Source organism: Arachis hypogaea, chromosome 12, assembly GCF_003086295.3.
Source record: "Arachis hypogaea cultivar Tifrunner chromosome 12, arahy.Tifrunner.gnm2.J5K5, whole genome shotgun sequence".
NCBI classification, from domain to species: Eukaryota; Viridiplantae; Streptophyta; class Magnoliopsida; order Fabales; family Fabaceae; genus Arachis; species Arachis hypogaea.
The window spans coordinates 85,152,024-85,174,214 of NC_092047.1; the positions used below are offsets into that span (position 1 = coordinate 85,152,024).

The 22,191-nt window shown below is 39.8% G+C and overlaps 2 non-coding genes across 2 annotated transcripts; both read right to left on the reverse strand.

Moving 5' to 3' along the window:
• Positions 1-8,779: 8,779 nt before the first annotated feature.
• Positions 8,780-8,883, reverse strand: LOC112731272 (small nucleolar RNA R71). Its single transcript, XR_003167058.1, has one exon. It is a non-coding gene; the product is annotated as a small nucleolar RNA R71 (small nucleolar RNA).
• A 6,412-nt stretch (positions 8,884-15,295) lies between these two features.
• On the reverse strand, positions 15,296-15,403 carry LOC112731668 (small nucleolar RNA R71). The gene has a single exon (XR_003167436.1). It is a non-coding gene; the product is annotated as a small nucleolar RNA R71 (small nucleolar RNA).
• Between the last annotated feature and the right edge of the window lie 6,788 nt (positions 15,404-22,191).

Below are 22,191 nucleotides of genomic sequence, written 5' to 3' on the forward strand. Positions count from 1 at the left end.
TCAGAATGGACCATCCTGGATATATTCTATGATGGTCTGTCTGAATTAGCTAAAATGTCATTGGATACTTCTGCAGGTGGATCCATTCACCTAAAGAAAACGCCTGCAGAAGCTCAAGAACTCATTGACATGGTTGCTAATAACCAGTTCATGTACACTTCTGAGAGGAATCCTGTGAGTAATGGGACGCCTCAGAAGAAGGGAGTTCTTGAAATTGATACTCTGAATGCCATATTGGCTCAGAATAAAATATTGACTCAGCAAGTCAATATGATTTCTCAGAGTCTGAATGGAATGCAAGCTGCATCCAACAGTACTCAAGAGGCATCTTCTGAAGAAGAATCTTATGATCCTAAGAACCCTGCAATAGCAGAGGTGAATTACATGGGTGAACCATATGGAAACACCTATAACTCCTCATGGAAAAATCACCCAAATCTCTCATGAAAGGATCAACAAAAGCCTCAACAAGGCTTTAATAATGGTGGAAGAAACAGGTTTAGCAATTGCAAGCCTTTTCCATCATCCACTCAGCAACAGACAGAGAACTCTGAACAAAGTACCTCTAATTTAGCAAACTTAGTCTCTGATCTATCTAAGGCCACTCTGAGTTTCATGAATGAAATAAGGTCCTCCATTAGAAATTTGGAGGCACAAGTGGGACAGCTGAGTAAGAAAATCACTGAAACCCCTCCTAGTGCTCTCCCAAGCAATACAGAAGAAAATCCAAAAGGAGAGTGCAAGGCCATTGACATAGTCAACACAGCCGAACCTAGAAAGGAAGGGGAGGACGTGAATCCCAAGGAGGAAGACCTCCTGGGACGTCCAATGATCAATAAGGAGTATCCCTTTGAGGAACCAAAGGACTCTGAGGCTCATCTAGAGACCATAGAGATTCCATCAAACCTCCTTATGCCCTTCATGAGCTCTGATGAGTATTCCTCTTCTGAAGAGAATGAGGATGTTATTGAAGAGCAAGTTGCCAAGTTCCTTAGTGCAATCATGAAGCTGAATGCAAATTTATTTGGTAAAGAGACTTGGGGAGATGAACCTCCCCTGTTCACCAATGAACTAAATGCATTGGATCAACTGAGATTGCCTCAGAAGAAACAGGATCCCAGAAAGTTCCTAATACCTTGTACCATAGGCACCATGACCTTTGAGAAGGCTCTATGTGACCTTGAGTCAGGGATAAACTTCATACCTCTCTCTGTAATGGAGAAACTGGAAATCTTTGAGGTGCAAGCTGCCAGAATATCATTAGAGATGGCAGACAACTCAAGAAAAGAGGCTTATGGACAAGTAGAGGACATGTTAGTAAAGGTTGAAGGCCTTTACATCCCTGCCGATTTCATAATCCTAGATACTAGGAAGGATGAGGATGAATCCATTATCATTGGAAGACCCTTCCTAGCCACAGCAAGAGCTGTGATTGATTGATGCACGGAAAACTTGTCTCATAACAAATTTCCTTTGGCAAGTGTACCGAATTTGTCGTCAAGTAAAAACTCACAATAGAGTGAGGTCGAATCCTACAAGGATTGATTGATCAAGCAACTTTAATTAGAGGAATGTTCTAGTTGAGCGAATCAGAAATTTAGTTGAGAATTGCAGAAAATTAAATGGCGGGAAAGTAAATGGCAGAAAGTAAATTGCAGAATCTTAAATGGGAATGGGGGAATTGCTCATAAATGTAAATGACAGAAATTAAAGAGAATGGGTAAGATCAGAAATGGGGAGTTCATTGGGCTTAGGAGATGTTGCATTCTCCGGATCAATCTCATTTTCATCTCTTCCTCAATCAATGCACTCATTGATCTCCTTGGCAATCTTAAGTGATTGAATTACAATTTCTTGTAATTGAATCTCTCAAATCTTGATCAATAGCCAATTCCTTGGTCAATTGCTCATGAGAAGAGATGAAGTATGGTCACTGATTATACCACATGCATTTCCCAAATCAAGTATTGAGAGGATTATAGTCACATATCCATCCAAACCCAATTTGGTCCAGCATGAGAAAGCATTTCTAGCTTGATCTCTTCATTCCTCTTCCAAGGTTCAGAAGAGATCCAAGTATGAATAGTTTCTTTTCCAAGATCACTATCCAATTGGATGAAGATCGAAAGCTTTCAAGTAAAATCAAGAGAAAAGATAGAAGAAGAATAAGGAAAACTAGTATTGATCCATCAAATTACAACAGAGCTCCCTAACCCAATGAAAGGGGTTTAGTTGTTCATAGCTCTGGAAAATGAAAACAAAGATGGAGAATACATAATAAAAACTAGAAGTGTAGAGAAAGTAAATACAGGAAGTAGTTCTATGCTATTTTCCAACTCCCGGGACTCTCAAAATAATTCAAAGCTACTCCTATATATACTACTCTTCTCATCTTCTAGTTGGCTCTTCAAGTCTTGGGCCTTTGGATCTTGAGTTTGAAGCAGTTCTTTTCTTCATTTGGGCTTGGCTTTACTTGCAGAGAGAAAGTGTGAAATGGGCAGAGACTTTAGCTCAGGGCGTTAGGGGTGTTAACGTTTAGTGAAAATATGAGTTCGAGAACGTTAGTGACAATCAATTTTCTCACTAACATTCCTAAGTAAAAGCCACGTTAACTTCAACGTTAGTGGCACAAACGTTGCCACTAACGTTGCCTCTAGATCCTCCGCACACGTTATTGGGGCTTAACTTTCCCAATAACGTTGAAAAGCCCCCATTGCTCCTATGTTAGAGCCCACGTTAACTTAGTTAACGTGGCTCTTTAACGTGGGCTTGCCATCTTTCGAGAATGTTAGTGACACTCAACATTGTCACTAACGTTCCAATGTGCCCCCATGTCTCACGTTAGAGCCCACGTTAACTTAGTTAACGTGGCTCTTTAACGTGGCATTGCTTAGCCATCCCCAACCTTAGTGACAATGTTGAGTGTCACTAACGTTGGCTCATCTTTTACTCATCCACGTTAGCTTCCACGTTAACTAAGTTAACGTGGGAGTTAACGTGGCTCATAGTGGCTTGTGTGGCTCCTTCCAACGTTAGTGACAATGTTGAGTGTCACTAACGTTGGCCATCACCTTCTTCTCTCACGTTAGCCTCCACGTTAACTAAGTTAACGTGGAAGTTAACGTGGCTCCTTGGGGTTGTGTGGTTGCTTCCAACGTTAGTGACAATGTTGGGTGTCACTAACGTTGTCGACCACTCTTGCCTCTTCACGTTAGCTTCCACGTTAACTAAGTTAACGTGGGAGTTAACGTGGCATTGTGCACTTAGGCAAACGTTAGTGACAATGTTGAATGTCACTAACGTTTGCTTCCTTTCCCCCTTTTAACGTTAGAGGCCACGTTAACTAAGTTAACGTGGACTCTAACGTGGCCACTTGTGAGCATTGGCCAACGTTAGTGATAATGTTAAGTGTCACTAACTTTGGCTCAAATTCCCTTCTTCACATTAGAGTTCACGTTAACTTAGTTAACATGACTCTTAATGTGGGTAATGATGGCTTCGAGAGCGTTATTGGCAGTCACTTTTCTCATTAACTCTACAAGTTACCTCCCATTCCTTGCTTCCTTTGGTCCTGAAATCAGGCAATAGAGTGCATCAAAGTTCTAGTCCAAGTCATGGGTAATGCAGCATAAAATTTGTCACTAAACTCATGCAAAATCCTCATGTAATCATGTAAAATGCACAATGTATGCTTGAATCCAGGTGTAAGTGAATATCTACCCAAAACTAGCTTATTTCCTAAGAAAATGCATGAAACTACCCTAAAAACAGTAAAGAAAAGGTCAGTGAAACTGGCCAAAATGCCCTGGCATCATTGATGTTAACAGAGGTGAACTAGTCCTTCAATTGAATGAGAACTCCTTTGAGTTTAAAACTCAAGGACGTCCTTCTGTAAACATGGAAAAGAGGCACAGTAAACTTCTCACTGCAGAGTCAACTAGAGCCCCCACAGCCAAACTCTAAGTTTGGTGTTGAGAGGCCTCAGCCAAACTCTAAGTTTGGTGTTGAACTCCCATATCCAAACTCTAAGTTTGGTGTTGGGAGTCTATAAAATTGACCTGATCACTTGTGTGGAGCCATGAGAGCCCACTGTCAAGCTATTGACATTAAAAAAGCGCTTGTTGGGAGGCAACCCAATTTTTATTTATCTAATTTCATTTTTATTTTTATTGTTCTTTCATGTTTTATTAGGTTCATGATCATGTGGAGTCACAAAATAAATCAAAAAATTAAAAACAGAATCAAAAACAGCAGAAGAAAAATCACACCCTGGAGGAAGGACTTACTAGCGTTTAAACGCCAGAACAGAGCATGGATCTGGCGCTGAACGCCAGAAACAAGCATAGAACTGGCGTTCAACACCAGAAACATGCTGCATCTGGGCGTTGAACGCCCAGAACAAGCATCAGTTCGGCGTTTAAACGCCAGAATTGCATGCAAATGCATTTTACATGCCTAATTGGTGCAGGGATGTAAATCCTTGACACCTCAAGATCTGTAGACCTCACAGGATCATCTCAGAATCTGTGGATCCCACAGGATCCCCATCTTCCCTCCTCATAATCCTAGATTCTTCCACATCTTCTTCTTCTACTATTCTTTCTTCTTTTGCTCGAGGGCAAGCAACATTCTAAGTTTGGTGTGGTAAAAGCATAGCTTTTTTTTGTTTTTCCATAACCATTGATGGCACCTAAGGCCAGAGAGACCTCTAGAAAGAGGAAAGGGAAGACAAAAGCTTCCATCAAGGGTCTATAGCTCAGTGGTAGAACATTTGATTGTAAATCAAGAGATCCTTGAGATACCTCAGGGGATACATTTTCCTCCACATAATTATTGGGAGCAACTAAGGATAGGAGCACCAAGAGCACTCCATCATCCTCTATGAAATTAGAGAAGATCAAAGAGCAATGAGGGAGGAGCAACAAAGACAAGGAAGAGACATAGAAGAGCTCAAGGACATCATTGGTTCCTCAAGAAGAAAACGCCACCATCACTAAGGTGGACTCATTCCTTGTTCTTAAATTTTCTGTTTTTTTTCGTTTTCTTTATGTTAAGTGCTTATCTATGTTTGTGTCTTGTTACATGATCATTAGTATTTAGTAACTATGTCTTAAAGTTATGAATGTCCTATGAATCCATCACCTCTCTTAAATAAAAAATTGTTTTTAATTCAAAAGAACAAGAAGTACATGAGTTTCGAATTTACCCTTGAACTTAGTTTAATTATATTGATGTGGTGACAATACTTTTTGTTTTCTGAATGAATGCTTGAACAGTGCATATGTCTTTTGAAGTTGTTGTTTAAGAATGTTAAATATGTTGGCTCTTGAAAGAATGATGACAAGGAGACATGTTATTTGATAATCTAAAAAATCATAAAAATGATTCTTGAAGCAAGAAAAAGCAGTGAATACAAAAGCTTGCAGAAAAAAAAAGAAAAAAATAGCGAAAAAAAAGAGAAAAAGCAAGCAGAAAAAGCCAAAAGCTCTTAAAACCAAAAGGCAAGAGCAAAAAGCCAATAGCCTTTAAAACTAAAAGGCAGGGGTAAGTGAGGCCAGGGCATTTTGGCCAGTTTCACTAACCTTTTCTTTACTATTTTTAAGGTAGTTTCATGCATTTCCTTAGAAAATAAGCTAGTTTTGGGTAGATATTCACTTACATCTTGATTCAAGCATACATTGTGCACTTTACATGATTTCATGAGGATTTTGCATGAAATTAATGACAAATTGGATGTTGCATTTCCCATGACTTGGACTAGAACTTTGATGCACTTTATTGCTTGATTTCAGGACAAAGGAAGCAAGGAAGAACCACGTTAGCAGCCATGTTAGTCTCACTAACGTAATTTCTAACGTAGGAATGGGAGCTAGCTTGAAAAGTTAATGAGAAAAGTAATCGCCAATAACGTCCTCGAAGCCATCATAGCCCATGTTAAGAGTCACGTTAACTAAGTTAACGTGAACTCTAACGTGGAGGAAAGAAAATGGAGCCAACGTTAGTGGCACTTACCTTTGTCACTAACGTTGGGCCAAGCTCATAAGTGGCCACGTTAGTTGCCACGTTAACTTAGTTAACGTGGCTTCTAATGTTAAGAAGCAAAAGAGAAGCCAACGTTAGTGACATTCACCTTTGTCACTAACGTTGGCCAAGCCTCCACAAGCCACGTTAACTTCCACGTTAACTTAGTTAACGTGGAAGCCAACGTGGAGAAAGTATATGATCGCCAACGTTAGTGACACCTAACTTTGTCACTAACGTTGGAATGAACCATAGAAGCCACAATGAGCCACGTTAACTCCCACGTTAACTTATTTAACGTGGAAGCTAACGTGAAGAAGAGAAATGATGAGCCAACGTTAGTGACATTCACCTTTGTCACTAACGTTGGAGAAGGTTAGCATTGCTACGTTAGAGGCCACGTTAACCTAGTTAACATGGACTCTAACGTGGGAGATAGGGGCACATTGGAACGTTAGTGACAAAGGTAAGTGTCACTAACGTTCTCGAAGGTTGGCAAGCTAACGTTAAGAGCCACGTTAACTTAGTTAACGTGGACTCTAACGTAAGAAAAGGGGAGGCTTCTCAACGTTATTGGGAAAGGTAAGTCCCAATAACGTGTACGAAGGACCAAGAGGCAACGTTAGTGGCAACATTTGTGCCACTAACGTTGAGGTTAACGTGGCTCTAACTTGGGTAAGGAACGTTAGTGAAAAAGGTGATTGTCACTAACGTTCTCGAACCCACTTTTTCACTTAACGTTAACACTACTAACGTCCTGAGCTAAAGTCCCTGCCCACTTCACACTTTCTCTCTGCAAGTAAAGCTAAGCCCAATGAAGAAGATAACTGCTTCAAACTCAAGATCCAAAGGCCTATACCCAAGACTTGAAGAGCCAACTAGAAGATCAGAAGAGTAGTATATATAGGAGTAGCTTTGAATTGATTAAGGGGGATTGGAAATTGGGAAAACTACTCTCTGTATTTTACCATTCTCTGCACTTCTAGTTTTGTTTTCATCATGTATTCTCCATCTTTGCTTTCATTTTCCAGAGCTATGAACAACTAAACCCCCTTCATTGGGTTAGGGAGATCTGTTGTAATTTGATGGATCAATACTAGTTTTCGTTATTCTTCTTCTATCTGTTTTCTTGATTTTACTTGAAAGCTTTCGATCTTCATCCAATTGGATAGTTATCTTGGAAAAGAAGCTATTCAAACTTGGATCTCTTCTGAACCTTGAAAGAGGAATGAAGAGATCATGCTAGAAATGCTTTCTCATGCTGGACCAAATTGGGTTTGGATGGATATGTGACTATAATCCTCTCAATACTTGATTTGGGAAATGCATGTGGTATAATCAGTGACCATACTTCATCTCTTCTCATGAGCAATTGACCAAGGAATTGGCTATTGATCAAGATTTGAGAGATTGAATTACAAGGAATTGTAATTCGATCACTTAAGATTGCCAAGGAGATCAATGAATGCATTGATTGAGGAAGAGATGAAAATGAAATTGATCCGGAGAATGCAACATCTCCTGAGCCCAATGAATTTCCCATTTCTGATCTTACCCATTCTCTTTAATTTCTGTCATTTACTTTTATGAGCAATTACCCCATTCCCATTTACAATTCTGCAATTTACTTTCCGTCATTTACTTTCAGCTCTTTATTTCTAGCATTTACTTCTTTTGTTATTTACCTTCCCGCCATTTTATTTTCTGCAATTCTCAACTCAAATACTGATTCGCTCAACTAGAACATTCCTCTAATTAAAGTTGCTTGATCAATCAATCTCTGTGGGATTCGACCTCACTCTATTGTGAGTTTTTACTTGACGACGAATTCGGTACACTTGCCGAAGGAAATTTGTCACGAGACAAGTTTTCCGTGCATCAAGTTTATGGCGCCGTTGCCGGGGATTGATTGTGCATCAACAATGATTAAATTGGAGGATAACTAGATTGAGCATTTTTGTTTTGTTTGATTTAATTTTCTGTTAGAGTAATTTACTTTCAGTTTTAGTTAATTTCTTCCCTTCCCCCTACTTTTTCGTTTCTTTTTGTTATTTACAATTTAGTTCTCTAACCCACTAACTGTTTGATATATTGCATCACTCACACTAACAGTAATTCTAACAGAAATACTTTCTACATCTATTTTCCTTGCTTGTGCTTTGTTGGTTGTATGACAGGGAGAAGAAGCAGGGCTTCAACTTCCTTTGATTCTGAACCTGAGAGAACCTTCTTTAGATTAAGGAGGGAAGCAAGAGGAAAAAGAGTAGTTGGAGCTGAGGAAGAGGAGGAATACTTTGAACCAAACATGGAAGAAAACATGGAAGACCATCGTGAGGAAGAGGCTCACAACCATGGCGGAGGAGGTCGAGCAAATCATGCTGGGGAGGATAGAAGAGTTTTAGGCTCTTACATCAATCCAAACCCAGGAAACTGTGGAAGTAGCATTCAAAAGCTAACCATCCATGCCAACAATTTTGAACTAAAACCACAGCTCATCACCCTTGTTCAGAACAACTGTTCATTCGGAGGAAGTGTCCAAGAAGACCCCAATCAACATCTAACCACCTTCCTAAGAATTTGTGACACAGTAAAGTCTAATGGTGTTCATCCTGACGCCTATAGACTGCTCTTATTTCCATTCTCACTCAAGGATAAGGTAGCCAAGTGGCTGGAGTCTTTCCCGAAGGAGAGCTTGACAACTTGGGAAGATGTAGTGAACAAATTCTTAGCAAGATTCTATCCCCCTCAACAAATCAATAGGCTGAGAGCTGAGGTCCAAACTTTCAGGCAACAAGATGGTGAGACTCTTTATGAAGCATGGGAGAGGTTTAAGGACCTGACAAGGAGGTGTCCACCTGACATGTTCAACGAATGGGTGCAGCTGCACATTTTTTATGAAGGCCTGTCATATGAATCAAAGAAGGCAGTAGACCATTCATCCGGAGGATCTTTGAACAAGAAGAAGACCATTGAGGAAGCCATAGATGTCATTGAAATAGTAGCAGAGAATGACTATTTCTATGCTTCTGAAAGAGGCAACACTAGAGGAGTAATGGAGCTAAACAATGTGGATGCTCTGCTGGCCCAAAACAAGCTCATTACCAAGCAGCTGGCTGACCTTACCAAGAAGGTGGAGAGGAACCAAGTAGCAGCAATCACTACTTCATCAACAACCCAAGAAGGAGTGAATGAAGAAGCAGAGGGTAGTCAGGAGCAAGCCAACTACATTGGGAATTCACCTAGGCGAAACCATGATCCATACTCCAAGACCTACAACCCTGGATGGAGGAATCACCCAAACTTTGGGTGGGGAAATCAACAAGACCAAGGCCCAGATCAAAGACCTTCAAATCCCAACAACAATGTAGCCTACCAACATTTCACATCTAGACTATATCAGCACCCACATAACCAACCCTCTCAAAACCTTTACCAAGGCCAAAATAACCCTCCTCATTCTTCCACCTCTAATCCCAATCTACCATCATTTGATGACAGACTCTCAAGGATTGAGAATCTACTTGAAGGCATAGGCAAAGAGATTCAAGACAGTAAAGCATTCTGAGAAGAAGTGATGTCCAATATGCAGAACCAGGATGCTGCCATCAAGAAACTTAAAACATAAATTGGCTACTTGTTCAAGCAAATCCCCAGCCACAACCTTCACAGAAATACTACTTCAACCCAAAGGGAGGAATGTCAGGCTATCACCCTTCGGAGTGGGAAGGAACTGAAGGAAACCCCCCAGAAACCACAAGAAAACGACTCAAATCAAGAGGAAGAAGAGCAGGATGAAGCTCGAGTTCCCACTTTGAGTTCACTAAAAGGGGAACGAGTGCTGAAGCCAGATGTCCCAAGAGTCCCATACCCTCAGCAATTAAAGAAGAAGGGGGACGAAAACCAGTTTTCGAGATTTTTGGAAATCTTCAAGAAACTGCAAATCAACATACCCTTTGCTGAAGCAATAGAACAAATGCCACTCTATGCCAAGTTCTTAAAGGAGCTCATGACTAAGAAGAAAAGCTGGAAGAACAACGAGACTGTGATATTAACCAAAGAATGTAGTGCTATCATTCAGCACAAACTGCCCCAAAAATTGAAGGATCCCGGAAGTTTTCAGATTCCTTGTATTATAGGGGAAATCACAGTGGAGAAGGCTCTTTGTGACTTAGGAGCCAGCATCAATTTAATGTCAGTGGCTATGATGAGGAAGATGAAAATTGAGGAGGCTAAACCAACAAAAATGGCCTTACAACTGGCAGACCGATCGTTCAAATTCCCTCATGGCGTAGTAGAGGATCTGCTGGTGAAAGTGGGAGACTTCATATTTCCGGCAGATTTTGTAGTACTGGACATGCAGGAGGAAGCCAAGACCTCCATCATCTTGGGAAGGCCATTCTTGACCACTGCTGGAGCTGTCATTGATGTCCAAAAAGGTGATCTCACCCTGAGATTACACAATGAAAAGATGACATTCAACGTGTTCAAGGCGATGAATTACCCACCAGAACAATTGGGGGAATGTATGAGGTTGGACTCACTTGAAGAGGAAGCACAAGAGAATTTTGAAGAAGAAGAGCCCGAAAGGTTAATAGAGGAGGAGTATACATCAAGTGAAGAGGTTGCAACAACAGAGATTGGCATATAAGACGCACCAAAGGAAGAGGATGAAAAGATAGAGTCACCCAAACTTGAGCTCAAAGCACTGCCACCCACACTCAAATATGCATACCTAGGAAAGAATGAAAGCTACCCGGTAATCATAAACTCATCCCTCAGTCAAGATCAAGAGGATGAACTACTCCAAGTATTGCTGAAGCATAAGGACGCCATTGGATGGACACTTGCTGACTTGAAGGGAATCAGTTCAGCCATATGCATGCATAAGATACTGTTGGAAGATGATGCCAAACCATCCATTCAATCCCAGAGAAGGCTGAACCCAATCATGAAGGAAGTGGTACAGAAGGAGGTTATGAAGCTATGGCAGGGAGGAGTGATGAGCGGATAATTTATATGCTTTTTGGCATTGTTTTTAGTATGTTTTTAGTAGGATCTAGTTACTTTTAGGGATGTTTTCATTAGTTTTTATGTTAAATTCACATTTCTTGACTTTACTATGAGTTTGTGTGTTTTTCTATGATTTCAGGTATTTTCTGGCTGAAATTGAGGGACTTGAGCAAAAATCAGATTCAGAGGTTGAAGAAGGACTGCTGATGCTGTTGGATTCTGACCTCCCTGCACTCAAAGTGGATTTTCTGGAGCTAAAGAACTCGAAATGGCGCGCTTCCAATTGCATTGGAAAGTAGACATCCAGTGCTTTCCAGAAATATATAATAGTCTATACTTTGGCCAAGAATAGATGACGCAAACTGGCGTTCAACGCCAGCTCTCTGCCCAATTCTAGCGTCCAGCGCCAGAAAAGGATCCAAAACCAGAGTTGAACGCCCAAACTGGCACAAATGCTGGCGTTCAACTCCAAGAAGGACCTCTACACGTGCAACACTCAAGCTCAGCCAAAGCACACACCAAGTGGGCCCCGAAAGTGGATTTATGCATCAATTACTTACTTCTGTAAACCCTAGTAGCTAGTTTATTATAAATAGGACCTTTTACTATTGTATTAGACATCTTTGGATTATATTTTGATCTATTGATCACGTTTGGGGGCTGGCCACTCGGCCACGCCTACCCTCTATTCACTTATATATTTTCAACGGTAGAGTTTCTGCACTCCATAGATTAAGGTGTGGAGCTCTGCTGTTCCTCAAAGATTAATGCAAAGTACTACTGTTTTCTATTCAATTCACCTTATTTCGCTTCCAAGATATTCATTCGCACTTCAATCTGAATGTGATGAACGTGACAATCATCATCATTCCCTATGAACATGTGCCTGACAACGACTTCCGTTCTACATTAGATTGAATGAGTATCTCTTAGATCTCTTAATCGGAATCTTTGTGGTGTAAGCTAGAATGATGGCGGCATTCAAGAGAATCCGGAAGGTCTAAACCTTGTCTGTGGTATTCCGAGTAGGATTCAATGATTGAATGACTGTGACGAGCTTCAAACTCGCGATTACCGGGCGTAGTGACAGACGCAAAAGGATAGTAAATCCTACTCCAGCATGATCGAGAACCGACAGATGAATAGCCGTGCCGTGACAGGGTGCGTTGACCATTTTCACTGAGAGGATAAGATGAAACCATTGACAAGGGTGATGCCTCCAGACGATTAGTCGTGCCGTGACAGGGCATTTGGATCATTTTCCTGAGAGAAGACCGAAAGTAGCCATTGACAATGGTGATGTATCACATAAAGCCAGCCATGGAAAGGAGTAAGACTGATTGGATGAAGATAGCAGGAAAGCAGAGGTTCAGAGGAACGAAAGCATCTCTATTCGCTCATCTGAAATTCTCACCAATGAATTACATAAGTATTTCTATCCTTTATTATTTATCTTTTAATTATCTAATCCAATCACATTTAACCCTACCTGACTGAGATTTGCAAGGTGACCATAGCTTGCTTCATACCAACAATCTCCGTGGGATTCGACCCTTACTCACGTAAGGTATTACTTGGACGACCCATTGCACTTGCTGGTTAGTTGTGCGAAGTTGTGAACCATGGTATTGGCATCATGTTTTTGGCGCCACTACCAGAGAAAGAAAGAGCGATGAATTTTACATAATTAAAGTGTAATCACAATTTCTACGCACCAAATTTTTGGCGCCGTTGCCGGGGATTGTTTGAGTTTTCGGCAAGCTTTTGGTCCGGTAACATCAGTGCCAAGTTTGATCCGGCAACAGCACCAAGTTTTTGGCACCGTTGCCGGGGATTGTTCGAGTTTGGACAACTGACGGTTCATCTTGTTGCTCAGATTAGGTAATTTTCTTTTTGTTTTCTTTTCAGAAAAATTTTTCAAAAATATTTCAAAAATTTCTCACATGTTTTCAAAAAAAAAAAAATTTATTCAAAATTTTTAAAGAATGAATTCTAGTGTTTCATGAAGCATGTGAAGCCTGGCTGGCTGTAAAGCCATGTCTAAATTCATTTGGACTGAGGCTTCCAAACCATCAGCATAGAGGCAAGTTACATATTTGATAAGTAATGAGCAGTATATTCTGATATCTTTCTGAAGCTTGGCTGGCCATTGGCCATGTCTAGTGTTTTGGACTGGAGCTTTCATTGAAAGCTTGGCTGGCTAGTGAGCCATGTCTAATTCCTCGACTAAAGCTTTAGACTAACATGGCAAGATTCCTGGAATTCATATTAAAAATTTTGGAATCCTTGTTTTCCTTTTTCAATTAATTTTCGAAAAATCCAAAAAAATTAGAAAATCATAAAAATAAAAAAGATTTCATGTTTCTTGTTTGAGTCTTGAGTCATGTTATAAGTTTGGTGTCAATTGCATGTGCATCTTGCATTTTTTCGAAAATTCTCATGCATTCATAGTGTTCTTCATGATCTTCAAGTTGTTCTTGGTAAGTCTTCTTGTTTGATCTTTGCATTTGCATGTATTGTGTATTTTCTTGTTTTTCATATGCATTCTTGAATTCTTAGTGTCTAAGCATTAAAGAATTCTAAGTTTGGTGTCTTGCATGTTTTCTTTGCATTAAAAATTTTTCAAAAATGTGTTCTTGATGTTCATCATGATCTTCATAGTGTTCTTGGTGTTCATCTTGACATTCATAGCATTCTTGCATGCATTCCTTGTTTTGATTCAAAAATAAAAGAGAAAAACATGAAAATGATGTTTTTAATTTTTCTCTTGCATCATAAAAATTCAAAAATCAAAAAAATATCTTTCCCTTTTTCTCTCATCAAATTCGAAAATTTGAGTTGACTTTTTCAAAAATTTTTAAAAATCAAGTTGTTTCTTATGAGTCAAATCAAATTTTCAATTTGAAAATCTTATCTTTCTCAAAATCTTTTTCAAAAATCAAATCTTTTTCAAATTTCTTAGTTATTTTCGAAAATTCCAAAAATATTTTTCAAAAATCTTTTTCTTATTTTTATCTCATAATTTTCGAAAATAACATAATCAATTAATGTTTTGATTAAAAAATTTCAAGTTTGTTACTTACTTGTTAAGAAAGATTCAAACTTTAAGTTCTAGAATCATATCTTGTGATTTCTTGTGAATCAAGTCATTAATTGTGATTTTAAAAATCAAATCTTTTTTTTTAAAACTAATTTCTATCATATCTTTTCAAAAAAATCTTCTCATCTTATCTTTTTCAAAAATTTGATTTCAAAATATCTTTTCTAACTTCCTAACTTCTTATCTTTTCAAAATTTGTTTCAACTAACTAACTAACTTTTTGTTTGTTTCTTATCTTTTTCAAAACCACCTAACTAACTCTCTCTCTCTAATTTTCGAAAATATCTTTCCTCTTTTTCAAAAAATCTCTTTTTAATTAACTAATTATTTTAATTTTTAAATCTTAATTCTCGAAAATTACTAACATTTTTCAAAAACTATTTTCAAAAATCACTAACTCTTTTTCAAAAATTATTTTCGAAAATTCCTTCTCTCTCATCCCCTTCTATTTATTTATTCATCTACTAACATCTCTTCCTCACACCACCAAAAAAATCCGAACCCTCTCTTTCTCTGAGTTCAGATTTTTTTCTTCTTTTCTTCTACTAACACAAGGACCTCTATACTGTGGTATAAAGGATCCATATTATTATTATTATTATTATTTTTCTGTGCCCTCTTCTTTGTCATATGAGCAGGAGCAAGGACAAGAATATTCTTGTTGAAGCAGATCCAGAACCTGAAAGGACTCTGAAGAGAAAACTAAGAGAAGCTAACATACAACAATCCAGAGATAACCTTTCAGAAATTTTTGAACAGGAAGAGGAGATGGCAGCCGAAAATAATAATAATACAAGGAGAATGCTTGGTGACTTTACTGCACCTAATTCCAATTTACATGGAAGAAGCATCTCCATTCCTGCCATTGGAGCAAACAACTTTGAGCTGAAACCTCAATTAGTTTCTCTGATGCAGCAGAACTGCAAGTTTCATGGACTTTCATCTGAAGATCCTTTTCAGTTCTTAACTGAATTCTTGTAGATATGTGATACTGTTAAGACTAATGGAGTAGATCCTGAAGTCTACAGGCTCATGCTTTTCCCTTTTGCTGTAAGAGACAGAGCTAGAGTGTGGTTGGACTCTCAACCCAGAGATAGCCTGAACTCTTGGGATAAGCTGGTCACGGCTTTCTTAGCCAAGTTCTTTCCTCCTCAAAAGCTGAGCAAGCTTAGAGTGGATGTTCAGACCTTCAGACAGAAGGAAGGTGAATCCCTCTATGAAGCTTGGGAAAGATACAAGCAGCTGACCAAAAAGTGTCCTTCTGACATGCTTTCAGAATGCACCATCCTGGATATATTCTATGATGGTTTATCTGAGCTATCAAAGATGTCATTGGATACTTCTGCAGGTGGATCCATTCACCTAAAGAAAACGCTTGCAGAAGCTCAAGAACTCATTGACATGGTTGCTGATAACCAGTTCATGTACACTTCTGAGAGGAATCCTGTGAATAATGGGACGCCTATGAAGAAGGGAGTTCTTGAAATTGATACTCTGAATGCCATATTGGCTCAGAACAAAATATTGACTCAGCAAGTCAATATGATTTCTCAGAGTCTGAATGGAATGCAAGCTGCATCCAACAGTACTTAAGAGGCATCTTCTGAAAAAGAAGCTTATGATCCTGAGAACCCTGCAATAGCAGAGGTGAATTACTTAGTTGAACCTTATGGAAACACCTATAACTCATCATGGAGAAATCATCCAAATTTCTCATGGAAGGATCAAAAGCCTCAACAAGGCTTTAATAATGGTGGAAGAAACATGTTTAGCAATAGCAAGCCTTTTCCATCATCCACTCAGCAACAGACAGAGAATTCTGAGCAGAACCCATCTAGCTTAGCAAACTTAGTCTCTGATCTATCTAAGGCCACTGTGAGTTTCATGAATGAAACAAGGTCTTCCATTAGAAAATTGGAAGCACAAGTGGGCCAGCTGAGTAAAAGGATCACTGAAATCCCTCCTAGTACTCTCCCAAGCAATACAGAAGAGAATCCAAAAGGAGAGTGCAAGGCCATTGACATAACTAAAATGGCCAACCCAATGAGGGAGAGGAGAACGTGAATCCCAAGGAGGGAGGCCTCCTGGGACGTCCAGTGATCAATAAGGAGCTTCCCTCTGAGGAACCAAAGGACTCTGAGGCTCATCTAGAGACCATAGAGGTCCCATTAAACCTCCTTATGCCATTCATGAGCTCTGATGAGTATTCCTCTTCTGAAGAGAATGAGGATGTTACTAAAGAGCAAACTGCCAAGTTTTTGGCGCCATTACCAGGGAAAGAAAGAGCAATGAATTTTACATAATCAAAGTGTAATCACAATTTCTGCGCACCAAGGAGTCATCTACCCAATCTCGGATAGCACCTGGGTCAGCCCCGTGCATGTCGTGCCCAAAAAGGGAGGAATCACTGTAGTTTCCAATGAGAGGAACGAACTAACTCTTACAAGGACCGTTACAGGATGGCGGATGTGCATAGACTATCGAAAACTCAATGAGGCTACATGAAAGGATCATTTCCCCCTCCCTTTCATGGATCAGATGTTGGAAAGACTCGCAGGACACGCATATTACTGTTTTCTTGATGGTTATTCAGGATATAACCAAATAGTGGTTGTTCCCAGAGACCAAGAGAAAACTTCATTTACTTGTCCATATGGAGTGTTTGCCTACAGGCGCATGCCATTTGGGCTGTGCAATGCACCTGCGACTTTCCAACGCTGCATACTTTCTATCTTTTCAGATATGATAGAGAAATTCATTGAAGTTTTTATGGATGATTTCTCGGTATTCAGAGATTCCTTTACTAGCTGCCTGAATCACCTTGCCTTGGTATTGAAAAGGTGCCAAGAGACCAATCTGGTCTTAAACTGGGAGAAATGTCACTTTATGGTGACAGGAGGAATAGTCCTTGGCCATAAGGTTTCTAACCAAGGCATTGAAGTGGATAGGGCTAAAGTGGAACTTATTGAAAAACTTCCTCCACCCAGTGATGTCAAGGCAATTAAGAACTTTTTAGGGCATGCGGGTTTTTACAGAAGGTTTATTAAAGATTTTTCAAAGATAGCCAAGTCCTTAAGCAATCTCCTTGTATCTGATACACCATTTATCTTCGATGAAACATGCATGTTAGCATTTGAAAATTTGAAAATGAGGTTGTCCTCTGCTCCTATCATTTCCCCACCTGATTGGAACCTACCATTTGAATTGATGTGTGACGCATCTGATTTTGCAGTTGGGGCAGTGTTAGGACAGAGGAAAGATAACTTAGTCCATGTGATATACTATGCGAGAAAAGTCCTTAATGATACCCAAAGAAATTATACCACTACTAAAAAGGAGTTGCTAGCAATAGTTTTTGCATTTGACAAGTTTAGATCGTACCTCATTGGTGCTAAAGTGATTGTTTTTACAGATCACACAGCACTTAAATATTTGTTTGCCAAGCAAGAATCAAAACCAAGATTAATAATATGGATCTTATTGTTGCAGGAATTCAATATTGAAATCAGAGACAAGAAAGGAGTGGAGAACAAGGTAGCAGATCACCTATCCAGGATTTCTCATGATAAAGGTGGAACACCTGAATTCTTCCCTGATGAGCAGTTGATGATAGTTCACAAAGCACCATGGTTCGCAGACATTGCCAACTTCAAGGCAACTGGGGCCTTGCCTCCAGAGATCAATAAACATAAAAAAAGGAAGCTCATGAATAATGCAAAGTACTTTGTCTGGGATGAGCCATATCTATTCAAGAAGTGTTCAGATGGAATCCTTAGAAGATGTGTTTCGGAAGAAGAAGGACGAGAGGTCCTATGGAATTGCCACGGCTCATGCTATAGAGGCCACTTTGGAGGGGACAGAACTGCAGCTAAGGTGTTACAAAGCGGATTCTTTTGGCCCACCCTTTTCAAGGATGCCAAAGAACTAGTGAAGAGCTGCAATGAATGCCAAAGATCTGGGAACTTACCCAAAAGAAATGAGATGCCACAAAATTTATTCTTGGAACTGGAACTGTTTGATGTGTGGGGAATCGATTTCATGGGACCATTCCCAACCTCATATGCAAATAAGTACATCTTGGTAGCAGTGGATTACGTTTCCAAGTGGGTAGAGGCTATTGCGACCCCAACGAATGATAACAAAGTGGTCATGAACTTCCTCAGAAAGAATATCTTTAGCCGGTTTGGAGTTCCACGAGCACTCATCAGTGATGGAGGGAGCCATTTTTGCAACAGACCACTAGAGGCTCTTCTCCTACGATATGGGGTAAGACACAAGGTAGCCACGCCTTACCATCCCCAAACAAGTGGACAAACTGAGATATCCAACAGAGAGCTAAAGAGGATTCTGGAAAAGACTGTGGGTGCATCAAGAAAAGATTGGTCGAAGAAGCTGGATGATGCTCTTTGGGCATACAGAACAGCATTCAAAACACCACTTGGAATGTCCCCATATCAACTAGTGTATGGAAAAGCTTGTCATTTACCACTGGAGCTGGAACACAAAGCTCTCTGGGCTATCAAGATACTAAATTTTGACAGCATTGCTGCTGGTGCAAAGAGGATCTTGCAACTGCAAGAGATGGAGAAATTCAGGTCACAAGCCTATGAAAATACCAAGATGTATAAAGAGAAGGCAAAGAGAAGACATGACCTGCATCTTGCACCCAGGAGTTTCGAAAAAGGGCAGCAAGTACTCCTCTACAATTCCAAATTAAGACTGTTCCCAGGAAAACTCAAATCAAGGTGGTCCGGGCCTTTTCTTGTCACAAAGGTCTCACCATATGGACACATCGAAATCATGGATGAAGGTTCAGAGAGGACTTTTACAGTGAACGGACAAAGACTCAAGCATTATCTGGGCAACATGGGGGAAAATCCCAAAGTAAATTATCATCTCAAGTAAAGGAGGAACCGTCGAGCTAGCGACGATAAAAGAGCGCTCTGTTGGGAGGCAACCCAACCTCAGGTAGTTTCCTTTTCATCTTGATTTCAATAAGGATCACAAGTTGTTTCCCCTGTATTGCGAAGGGCTAAGTTTGGTGTCCCACACCAAAACAATCCAAGAGTGAAAATGTAATTCTAAGTTTGGTGTTCCACCAAAGGAATTTAGTTAGAATCACACTCCACTCCTAAAGCACCTTGCTAGCCCCAATCAATCAATGGAAACCACTTAGATTTAGTTAGATTTTAGTTAATAATTGTTTTGTTAAACAACAAGATATGAGGTTCTCTGCATATATGCAAGGTTTTGTACTAGGCAAGGAACTAAGTTTGGTGTTCACACACCAAATTAAGTTCATAAGTCACAACATACATGCAAGCTAACTGTTTCTCAAGTGCTTTGGGAACAAGCAACTTCCAATAACTTTGCAGGAATCATATGAGGAAATGGTGCACCTTCACACAAGGAAGTGAGGTAGCAAAGACCAGGATTATGACAAAAAGAGGGCAACTAGAAACCATCACCTGAAGGTTGTATTGTCACTTAATTCCATGTACTTAGAATGTTGAAAATTGGAAGTCCGAATGCAATCTTGATTAATAGTTACATGTTAGTTTGAACCTTTTTAAATTCTGTCTTTTAAGTTTTGTGTTGAAGAGGTCTATGCTTGCTAGTCTTTATGTCACTGTATCATCACTTGGCTTACTTGTATGCTTGTTCCTTTAAATCAAATGAAAAGAGAATGAGTGTTTACAAAAGACCAGAGTGGAGTTCATACTATGGAGTAAGATTCATGAGTTTATGGTGTGATCATAAGTTAGCTAAGTTGGTTCAACCACAAGGTGGGAAGACAACTATCTGTCATGAATACTATGCTTTGAACACACCCCATGAGACTAGCTAAATAATAAGATCTTAATAAGAAAAAGGGGAAAAGAAAAATGAAAGTGGAAAAATAAAAGAAAAAGAGTAAGCAATAAGGCTAGGCACCAATGGTTTTAATCTTGAAGCATGTGTCTGTGGTGTTCCTGTGTGAAGGATTTACTTGGATGAATAAGCTCTTAGGGGTGCCTTATCACTTGGTAACTTGGGTTAACTAACTCGGGATTATCAGCTGAAAGTCCACTATCAAGAGTAACCCCCACTACAGAGCATTTAGTAACCCAAAGAGGTGCTGGACACCAAGGTCTCAAGAAAGAAAATAAACAAACCATGTGCCTGTGGTGTGTATGTATGGGGGAGAGACTTGAGGAAGTATGTCTTTAGGGGTGCTTCAACACCTAGCACCTTGAACCAACTGGTTCGGTAGTGTTGGCTGAAAGCTTATTTTAAAGAGTTGCCCCCTTACAGAGCACTTAGCTTAAGAACACAAATAAACCCTGAAATGACAATAAAAGGATCAATGAATAAAAGTCTCATGGGATGCAATCACAGTGAGTATTCTAGGAAACCACCATAAAACCAGGGACAAGACTTCCACAAGTATGACTCATTTCTCTTGGCATTCCATTCATCATTCTCTTGTTCCAGTACTTGCTTAGGGACAAGCAAGCTTTAAGTTTGATGTTGTGATGCCAGGGCATTTTGGCCAGTTTCACTGACCTTTTCTTTACTATTTTTAAGGTAGTTTCATGCATTTCCTTAGAAAATAAGCTAGTTTTGGGTAGATATTCACTTACATCTTGATTCAAGTATACATTGTGCACTTTACATGATTTCATGAGGATTTTGCATGAAATTAATGACAAATTGGATGTTGCATTTCCCATGACTTGGACTAGAACTTTGATGCACTTTATTGCTTGATTTCAGGACAAAGGAAGCAAGGAAGAACCACGTTAGCAGCCACGTTAGTCTCACTAACGTGACTTCTAACGTAGGAATGGGAGCTAGCTTGCAAAGTTAATGAGAAAAGTAATCGCCAATAACATCCTCGAAGCCATCATAGCCCATGTTAAGAGTCACGTTAACTAAGTTAACGTGAACTCTAACGTGGAGGAAAGAAAATGGAGCCAACGTTAGTGACACTTACCTTTGTCACTAACGTTGGGCCAAGCTCATAAGTGGCCACATTAGTTGCCACGTTAACTTAGTTAACGTGGCTTCTAACGTTAAGAAGCAAAAGAGAAACCAACATTAGTGACATTCACCTTTGTCACTAACGTTGGCCAAGCCTCCACAAGCCACGTTAACTTCCACGTTAACTTAGTTAACGTGGAAGCCAACGTGGAGAAAGTATATGATCACCAACATTAGTGACACCTAACTTTGTCACTAACGTTGGAATGAACCATACAAGCCACAATGAGCCACGTTAACTCCCACGTTAACTTATTTAACGTGGAAGCTAACGTGAAGAAGAGAAATGATGAGCCAACGTTAGTGACATTCACCTTTGTCACTAACGTTGGAGATGGTTAGCATTGCTACGTTAGAGGCCACGTTAACCTAGTTAACGTGGACTCTAACGTGGGAGATAGGGGCACATTGGAATGTTAGTGACAAAGGTAAGTGTCACTAACGTTCTCGAAGGTTGGCAAGATAACGTTAAGAGCCATGTTAACTAAGTTAACGTGGACTCTAACGTAAGAAAGGGGGAGGCTTCTCAACGTTATTGGGAAAGGTAAGTCCCAATAACGTGTGTGAAGGACCAAGAGGCAATGTTAGTGGCAACTTTTGTGCCACTAACGTTGAGGTTAACGTGGCTCTAACTTGGGTAAGGAACGTTAGTGAAAAAGGTGATTGTCACTAACGTTCTCGAACCCACATTTTCACTTAACGTTAACACCACTAACGTCCTGAGCTAAAGTCCCTGCCCACTTCACACTTTCTCTCTGCAAGTAAAGCTAAGCCCAATGAAGAAGATAACAGCTTCAAACTCAAGATCCAAAGGCCCATACCAAAGACTTGAAGAGCCAACTAGAAGATCAGAAGAGTAGTATATATAGGAGTACCTTTGAATTGATTAAGGGGGATTGAAAATTGGGAAAACTACTCTCTGTATTTTACCATTCTCTGCACTTCTAGTTTTGTTTTCATCATGTATTCTCCATCTTTGCTTTCATTTTCCAGAGTTATGAACAACTAAACCCCCTTTCATTGGGTTAGGGAGCTCT